This window comes from Hemicordylus capensis, chromosome 2 (assembly GCF_027244095.1).
Source record: "Hemicordylus capensis ecotype Gifberg chromosome 2, rHemCap1.1.pri, whole genome shotgun sequence".
NCBI lineage: Eukaryota > Metazoa > Chordata > Lepidosauria > Squamata > Cordylidae > Hemicordylus > Hemicordylus capensis.
Window position 1 is genome coordinate 82724639 of NC_069658.1, and position 9755 is coordinate 82734393.

At 42.8% G+C, this 9755-nt stretch overlaps 1 long non-coding RNA gene across 1 annotated transcript; it reads left to right on the forward strand.

Annotated features, from left to right (window-relative positions):
- Positions 1-1646: 1646 nt before the first annotated feature.
- LOC128347142 (uncharacterized) lies at positions 1647-8872 on the forward strand. The gene is made up of 3 exons (XR_008317407.1): positions 1647-1964; positions 5151-5200; positions 7605-8872. It is a non-coding gene; the product is annotated as an uncharacterized LOC128347142 (long non-coding RNA).
- The last annotated feature ends 883 nt before the right edge of the window (positions 8873-9755 follow it).

Genomic DNA, 9755 nt, shown 5'->3' on the forward strand with positions numbered 1-9755 from the left:
AAATAATCCCAGTGGTAATTGGCGCCCTGGGTGCAGTTCCAAAAGACCTCGAAGAGCACCTCAACACCATAGGGGCCACAGAAATCACCATCAGCCAATTACAAAAAGCAGCTTTACTGGGAACAGCCTATATTCTGCGACGATATCTATAACAATTGACAATAAAATTCAGCCATCCTAGGTCCTTGGGAAGGACTCGATGTCTGTATAAAACAAACCAGTCAATAACACCTGTCTGACTGTGTAAACAAGAAATAATAATAATCCAAATATAGGTCAATGGCCTCGCAACAGGCAGGCCAAAGAGAGCACAACCTGCTGCCTGGCTACAAAAAATGTGGGGACATAAAAATGGAAAAAAACCAAACCAGCAAAAAGAGAGTCAGGAAAAGTGTGTGTGTGTGTGGGGGGGTTAGGAAGGGAAAAAATGGGCGAGAGAGGCCTGTAGCCTGGTTGGCTAGCTGGGCTAGAAGAATTGGGCCCCACTCACTTGCTGCAGTTTATTTTTTTTATTTTTTAAATACAGCCAGACAGGAAAAAATCATTTTAAAAGTCTAAAAAGGGGGGAAAGACCAAGAAAGAAAGAACGGAGAACAGAAAAGAATTCAGAGACAAACCTCTGTGAGACCAGAAGAACTCCACAGCCAGCAGGCAGGCACCAGCAGCTCTCTCCAGTCTCTAGGCAGAGCGATTTTTAATAGGCCAGGGGTGACCTTTAAATATAACTTGAATCACCCTTCTTTTGGAGCACCCCCTTGTTCCCCCCCCCAGCCAATGGAGTGGCAGTGAGTGGCAACATTGTTAAGCCTACCAAAAGGCCAGACACATCTGGACAATCAGGGAAGAAGCAGCTCGGCCAGTCACTTAAAGTTACACACATGTCACAAAATGGCCACTACTGCACAAAATGGAGGCTTAAGCCTTTGAGCCTCTTCCAACTGGTTCAGTTTGAACCAGGCTCAATTTGGTTCAAACTCAGACTGGCTCTACAATTTTAATAGCCGGTCTGGTTCCAAACCAAGCCATCACACCGGGCCAGTACAAAGTAGAACTGGTTCGAATTCGAACTGGTTTGCACACACCAACTGCTGGAGTATAGCATTTTCTTGTATTTGGATAAGCACCTTGCACTGCACTTCACTTTCAAATTTGGCTATACTACCAGTTCTTTACAAGTGCAAGTGAGGCTGTAAACACAAGGAGAGGATGGAAGGCTTTAGAGAGCGAGCTCCCTTGAATATTTTACAGTCAGGTTACACAAAAGACCAGTTGATGGAGGTTAACTTTGACATGCTGTAATACAAAGTGAAATGTCATTAATGTTTAATAGGTTTCTTTTTCTGTTCGAGCCAGAAATCTGAGTCATGTTCATTTTAGCTCTGCTGAAACCCTGTAGACCCAAGATGCAATTATTCTTGTAAATGTGCCCCCTCTTTTTCTTGTTTTAGCAACTTTTCAAGGTTTGTTACACCTGCTAGCATAATGTCAAGTTCTGGCTCTTGTTATTTTTGGAAAAGGAAGGCATCATGCAATGAAGTAAATTACGTTTATGTTAGACTTTTCAGGTGCCTGGAATTAACAATCTGAATGAACACAAGGTTCTTGTGTTTTCTTGTCCTTTTTACAGGACTGGCTCTACTATGAAGAAAGATGAAGTGTACCACTTTCAGGTGGCAGGTTGTGAGTGCTTCTTAAGGGTTTCCTCATGGATGGCCTGCGAGGAATGGAAAGTAAAATGCCACCATGTTGCTTTTCTTCATCCCCTTCCTTCCTTTTCCATTAGGAAGGAGCAGAGATTTAAAAGGAGGAGGAAACTAGAAGTGTGGATTTAATGGAGAGAAAACTAGAAAGTGGATGGAAGGGAGCAAAATGTCATAAGTGGCCTTACCTGGGACCAGAGATGTGAATGCCTGAAAACACCCCAGAAAAGAATGAGGAAAAATGGGAAGAAAAGAACCTCCAGGGTAGTTTGTTATCCCCCCCTCCAACCCCTCCTAATTTTGTCCCCCAGGCCTTCAAATCTGAACTTGGGAATAAGCCACATTGAACAGAGTGGGACTTATTTCTGAGTAAACATGTAGAACCTTGCGCTGCACATTAGTCACAAATTTCCAGAAACTGTGAGAAACTGTACAATAAATGCAAGTCAGTAAATATATGGACATAAAGCAAAAAGTTAAATTACAGGAAGCTGGCCTCTTTCATGTACTTACCCAATAAATACAGTTGCCAAAGTGGCTCACAACATTGTAAGTATTCATTTAAGAAATAAAGCAACAATAAAAATGAAGCAGCTGTAAAAACATTGAAAACAGCAAAAGCAGCAGGTACAAAGTACCCTAAAAATGGAGTGGAAGCATATATCAAAAACTAACATGCATCAAATCCAGGAAGTAAGCATCTTAAAGATCTTAGAGTCTATTAAAAGCTTGAATAAATACCAGCATTTTATTAAGGCTGAAGTGCCACATTTCCCAGAAGAAATGGGGGGAGGCTATTTTGGAGATCACAAGAAGTATGGGTGGCAGTGTCAGCAATGGCACTTGTCCTAGTGACTATTTATGTAATTAATTAATTTATAGTGGCAATCACCAGGACACATGGTTATGGTTATAGACTCCTCTCGCAAAATGTTGCTACATCATTTTGCCTTTCAAACATTTCAAAATTTTGAGTATAAAGGTTCTCAGCATTAATTCTTAATTGGGGCCTAAAGGCCACCAAGGAGAAGGTGCGGAATGAATGGACAGGGTAAAGACATTCCACAATTTAGGAGGCATAACTGAGTATTTTCTTTCCAGCCACTACACTTCCAAAGGTGGGGACACCATGAGCAGGACCTTCGATGAAGCTACAGGTCTCAAGCCATTTAGGGCTTTATTGGTCACCTGTTGCTTTGGCCACCTTCACACATTTCCCCATCCGCCACACTCCCAAACGATCCGATCTGGAGTCTGGGAGATTGAGAGTGGTGGTGGTGGGGAAAAGGAATTGGTTGCATGGGACTTCCTCTGTCTAATGATGAACAGCTGTGGCAGCAACCTGAGACATCGAGAGGGAGGAGCTTCCTACCTTCAACTCCAGTTAGAAACAGCGTTAGCCTTCAGACGATACGATGCCACTTTCTAACTAGGGATGTGCATGGAACCACAGAGGCGTGGTCCGGCACTGGGGGGAGTGTGGCTTTAAGGGTGGGGGAGTAGTACTTACCCCTTTCACTGCTCTTCCCCCTCCAGCGCTCGACTTTGCTGCAAAGTTTTTGGGACGGCAGAATTCCTCCCCATCGTTGTCTGCATCCTCTGTAACAAGTAGAAGTTGGAGCTACGCATGTGCCCATCATGGCGTGCGTGTGCCCGTCGCTGCCAGTGCATGCGTGCCAGCGACAGCGGCGATGGGCGCATGCGTAGCGCCAATTTCTACTTGTTGCAGAGGATGCAGACAACGATGGGGTCAGGGGTGGCAGGGAGGAACTGCCGCCCCAAAAGCTTTGCAGCAAAGTCGAGCGCCAGAGGGGGAAGAGCGGCAGGAGGGGTAAGTACTACCCCCGCCCTTAAAGTCACACTCCCCCCCCCCTGCCGGACCGGCCGAAGGCCGAACCATCCTGGAGGCTTCTTGCATGGCCCCGGACCGGTTCGGACACACTCCTATTTCTAACCAGAGTTATTGCCCACAAAACCAAGGAGGAACTGAGGGTTCACACTGAGGTTTGTGGCTTAGAACCTTGGATTGCTTTGGTCTCGTAACCGAGGGTTCCCACCTTCAGATGACCTCTGGCATGGTTGCCTCTGTTTTGGCATGATGTTCAAAGGCGACCTTTGATTCTTGTGTCAGTATCCTATCCTGTGTATGCTTGGATGATGATTCCCACTCCCCACCCCCATCCCCAGGTAGTCAGTTATATGCACATAAAGAAGGAAAAGAAACAGTGAACTCTACCTTTTTTTTGCTGGTGTATGTGTGTGAATGGAATATGTATCTGAGAGAAAACAGGTTTCTAGATAAGTAATGTGGTTGGTTTCCCCCACCCCCACCCCAATTTAGAAAAAAATGAACTGTATTAAGAAGTCTTCTTTGGGGATTGCTTGTGAATAATGAGTTCAAGGAACTTTATCTGTCTAGAAGACCTGAATTTGTTTCCCTGTACGAGAAACAGTGTATTGGTCCTTGGGGCCTAAAAGAAGCCAATGTTGACAGCTGTGCTTAAATCAGTGTGGTGGGGTTTACTGTAGGCAGTTTTCCCATTGCAGACACATGTGGCTATGCCTTTTACTATCCATCTGCTGTTGTTCGTTGCTATTTACAGGTAACCATAAGCTGAAGCAATCCACTCTTAACACTGTTTCATCAAGGAAATAATGTAGGAAGATTTCTCCTTTAGTCTTCTGAAATTATTATCTTGGAAACCCACCTGTATGCCATTATATTGCTTCTCTGAGCTTGTCTCACAATGCATATAATGATTTCTGCATCTTTTGTTTTGATGTATATGATGGTGTGTTTAAAATTAAGAATAGGCAGGTATAGCTACTATATCAGGCTGCAAAACATCTTGTGCCACCAGTGGGGGAAATTGAACTTCTTTTGTTAGTGGGAGTGCTCACTATGCACATTTTCCTATTTGAGTCCACAAAACATACATGCCGCTGGCATTGCTGTGAAATCCAGTGTCTGCTTGATCTGTGTAGTTTGCTTTGGGTAACTGCTAAGACAGCTGTATGCATCAGCAAGCATAAACAGCCTGCTGTCAGTTCAATCCTGTTTCTCTAAATACTAGCTCTTATCCTTCAGCAGAGATTTTACAAAAAGTTTATAAAATCAAGCATTCATGCAGTTTTGTAACAAAATCTGTAAGTGCTTTCAAATGTAAAGCCCCCCCTTTTTTAAAAATCTAGTTTTCAGTGATGTAAATATATTATGAAGTATAATTGCCTTTCCTTTTTGTTTTGCATGCAGATTAATTGTTTGTTTTACCAGTCCAGAAAGAGAAAGGTTATTTCTCTCTCTCTCTCTCTCTTTCTTCTTTTTTAAAAAACCTCATTTCTCCTTGATGCCATTCCCATACTTTCCCCTGTTAATACTGAACAATGGTGTTGAGCATTTGGTAAGCATCAGAAATGAAGTCATTTCCTTTTATTTTCTTTGCCTTCAAGTTCAAGAAAGAACATCTCCCCTTGTGAAGGCCTCAGCTATTGAAAATGTGGTCAGTATAATCTCTTTGAGGCTGTTTATAATGTGTATGGAAAGTTGTTTTGTTTAAAAAAAAAGCTGGGCATAGTGCTTTGTAGCATAAATGGCTAGCTTCTGGGATACTGGAAACCCATCAAATTTAGGAGTTGTCATTAAAAAAAAGTGACAGAGAATCAAGGCCATTTCACATATTATCTTTTTTTAGCTGTACTCTTCGTATATCATCAGTGGCATAGAAAGCTCTCAAGTGACCTATGCCCAAGATAGCAGAAGAACTGCAAAAGGTTCCCTGCTGCAAAGCCCTTCACTCCCGCACCAAGGCCCTGTTCAATGCCACTGCCATGTCGGGGTCCAGCACTTGCCTTCTCAGGTCTGCCTTGTCACTTGCCACTCTCCTGCCTCCTCGTGACACCGCCACCCATTGCCATTTGCCAGCTGGCTTGCATGGTGGTAAAATAGGCTCTTTCCTCAAGATGAAAAGCAGTATGGTGATGTTTCACCTTCCTTCCTCTGCAGGCATCCACAAGGGATATAATACCGGAAAGCGGGGAACGGGCTGACATGGGCGATTTCCAGATTAGACCCTAATCTGGGGGTCAGGACGTATCTCTGAAATGTGCTTCCACACTTCCTGTGTTGTGACACTGCAGTCCCTACGCTGACAGCAGGGTGCCATTCACATTTCCGATGCCTTGTTTCGGATTTAATTGCTGCGATTTATTGATAAAATGTAAGTCCGGCATAAAAAGATTGCTGTTTTTTCAGGTTATTAGTTTTGGCAAGACTGCTCCCCTTGCTGGGCGCTTTGCTATTTATGTTTTTTGAATGCGATTTGCCTGAACGGAAACATTATGCCACTGTTGAGCAGCTAACCTGGAATGCGCAATGGTGCTGTAGAGAACTGGACACAAACTGCTGCCTGAATCATTTTACTTTACCTTGCTTTCATGATAGACTAGTCCTGCCCAGTGGGGCTGTGCATTGAATCAGAACAATAATGGTTTCCAACCTGATACAGTCCATATTGTTCCTGATGCAAATTCTTAATAAGCCCTTCCTCCACACGACTGCTGGTGATCCTGCAGCCATGCCTCTTGCCTGCCCACACGATTGCTGCTGCGGCTAGCAGCACAGCGATCTGGAGGCTGGGAAAACAAAGACCAGCCTTCAGGAATTCCACATGCACTGCGCGGCGCATTGTCGAAACACTAGAGGCTGAGTTATACATTCCCTTGGCCTCTGTTGTTTAAATGGCTGCTGGCAGCCCAGCTACCCACATGGCTGGGCAGCGAGGGAGGAGGGCGTGTGCCTCTTACTTCACTTTTAGCCTGGGTAAACAACCCAAGCGACCTGGCCAAGGAGCACCAGGATCAGTCCCAATCCGGGCAGTTCTCATGAGCAGCTCAACCTGGATAGGGTTGCTCCAGCCCAGATAGAGTTGGTTGTGACAGTGACCTCTTTCTCTGTTTCCTAAAAACATGTCCCAAGTTGCTCGCTTTGTTCCTTAAAATGGGTGTGTGTGTACACACACAAACACACACTCACTCACTCATTCTGGTGGAGGTGGGAGATGTGCCTCCACACTCCAGACAAACTGTCCATTGCAGAAGCACCCTAGAACATTAAGAACATAAATTCTTTTGTCGCAACCCAGATTTTGATCAGGCATCATCTTAGGGCAAAATAATAGCAAGAGGCCACTCACATTAATCAGATCTAAACACATAACACCATAATTCAAACTCGGTTCACATTATACATTGTTGCTTTTCTTCCCAATATGGATGAGATGCAATTTACTTTTGAAGAGGGTACTCATAAAGTTCACTTTTAATGCTCCTTTGAATGTGGCATGGGACTAGTAAAGAAGATTTTTCTAATTATCATTAGTTTGCTTCCAGGGTAGTGTTTCCTATTAGCATTTGGTTAGTTGATGTGCATATGCATTTTAAGAATAAATTTCTTAAGTTTCTTATATTTGAGATATAAGGCATATCTTCATCACATATTTAAGCCAATGGGAGGGTTCAGACATCATGGTGAATGATGGCTTATTTAGTCTAACTGTAGTTAATTTGTATGTCTGAAATGGCAACTGTCAACAAACTGTGGTTTATTTCAGTCAGTCAACCCATGGTCTAAATCTAAGATTTAAAGTTGGCTTGTTTGTCCTAACTATGGTCTTGTATGATGTCTGTAACCATAATTGTGGTTTGATTTTGGTTTGTTTCAGTAGTTCCATCCCCACAGGGATGTTATAGAGAGAGATAAGTCTAGATTGTGGGAGGTAAGAAGGGGCAGTATCCACACAAATTGTGACATGATGAAACAAAATCAAGATTTGGAGTAAACTGTAGCATCAGTTGAGGTTCATTAAATAAGATGTGATGTCTGATCCTGCTCATTCTCTTTCTCAGGAATCCAGGAAACTTCATTTCTGTGAAACTAGACTAGAAATGTCTTCAAGAGAATTCTCAAAACACTCAAATATTACAGTTGCCAAGGATCTTTGGGTGAAACAAACTGGTGTAAGACCAGTATAATGTCCATTGTGTAGGGGAAGAATGGCAGTTCAGTCTCCAAATAGCAAAGCAAAACCAGTTTGGTGAGAAAGCATCAAAGCAAGAGGCCTTCACACAGTTCTTTAGTATTGAAGAACTTCAAGGATTTATTTAAAGAAAAGGTTACAAACAAATGTGAAAAAGCCTGTAGCTTAATTTCAGCTGTATCTCATGGCTGAAGAGAAAGACCAAAACAAACAGCCATCTTTGGAGAGACAAAATGGAGACTAACACTGGAAGAACAAATTGGGGAGGAGTCCAGCACTTTTATCCATGACCCTAACCCCCCGCCACTGCAGTGGTAACTATGAGACATTACAGCTGAGAGCTGATGCTGACAGGGTCCTAGCTCTATACATTGGTATCTTCTTTATTGAGCATTCCAGTCAGGACTAGCCTTAGGCCTGGGTGAGGTGGGCAGTTGCCCTTGGCACATATCTGAAAGAGGCACTGAGCTGAGCTTGTGACCTATTAAACACTGATAAACTAAGTTTAATGGGGGTGCGCTGAAAGCTCTGCCTCTCCAGGACATTTTTTATCCTAGGGCCAGCCCTGATTTCAGTAATCAAAAGTGATAAACACTAATTTTGCTGGCTTGCTTGCATTTCAACAAGGTAACTGTTGAATCATTCATGATGAAGAAAAACAAAATGTCGCATGAACAACTATTATACTGCATATGTATTTTTAATATGTAATTCTCAGCATAGCCTTGGATTACATGCAGGTTAAATTTCCCTTGCTGATTTATAAATATAATCTAAACTCAACACAAAGTTAATGATATAGCAATGTCGAATTGTTCTGTAGCAAGCTAAAGACCTCACAGTACCTCAACGCTCTAAGTTCATTTTGATGTGATCATCTAGGCACTATGCAGAGATTATAGTTTTATTGTCTTTTCCCCCCTATGAATACATAAATGAATAATAAGTTAAACAAATAAGAATTTCCTACTGGGTATGTCAAACAAATCATTATGTATGGTGTTTTGAATTTCAGTCAATCATTCTCAACACTATTCATCCCACTATGGTGTCTGTTTTAACTAAGTCAGCATTCGGAACTGTTAAAAATGGACTTGAGCAGAATGGCTAAGACCAGAAAATACAAAAATCCTTCATATCCCTTTGTATCCTGTACCTCCTTGTCTCCCTTAAAAAATTATTGCTGGATTGAATTAGGATGATACCGTCTTTCCAGGTGACTTTTCCTGAGTTGTATTAGATGGATAACGATCACATTTTTAAACAGTTTATCAATACACATTTTGACATTGTTAATGTTGCATGTGATTCAACTAAACAGGAACAAAAGAAAAGGTTCTTGTTTGAATAGTTGATGTCACTGGTTTCTTATTTTGTTAGACACTGAGAGGTCAAGAGCGGCCCTCAAAACATTTACATTTGAATTGGACAAGGAACTATAACCCTACATATTTTGATTTTGAATAGCTGAACTCTGACTTAGCTATAGCAAATTTTAAATATGGAATTCATTAAATAAACTCCTTCAGAATGCTTCAGAACAGTACAAATATCATTTTGCTACAAGACAGGGCACACACATTGAACAGCTTTCCTTCTTTATGCAAGCTATCAGGTACATACAACTCACTCAAGCATTCCACTGAATGCTTCAGCAGAAAAACAGAAAATCCCTCTCACACAATGAAGCTATGCCCACGATCAGTAGAAAGTGGGCTAAGGGAGCCTAGCCTGCTTTCTACTGAATGTGGGAACCACTGGGCTTGCGGGCGAGCCCACCTAATTCCCCCTCCCCTTAAATGAGGTTAACAGAGCGAGTGCTCCGTTAACCTCATTTTTTTAATGCTCATGTGCCACCACAGCACGTGTGGTGCCAGCCTCCCAGCCTCCCAGTCCCGGGGGTCCACTCAGAATGGCCCATGAACTCGCGCATGGCATCCTGCAACCTCTGGAGGCCGCGTGGCCCCCAATCCCTGCATCCCCCACCGGCTCCATGACAGAGCTGGTAGTCGTGTGGGTG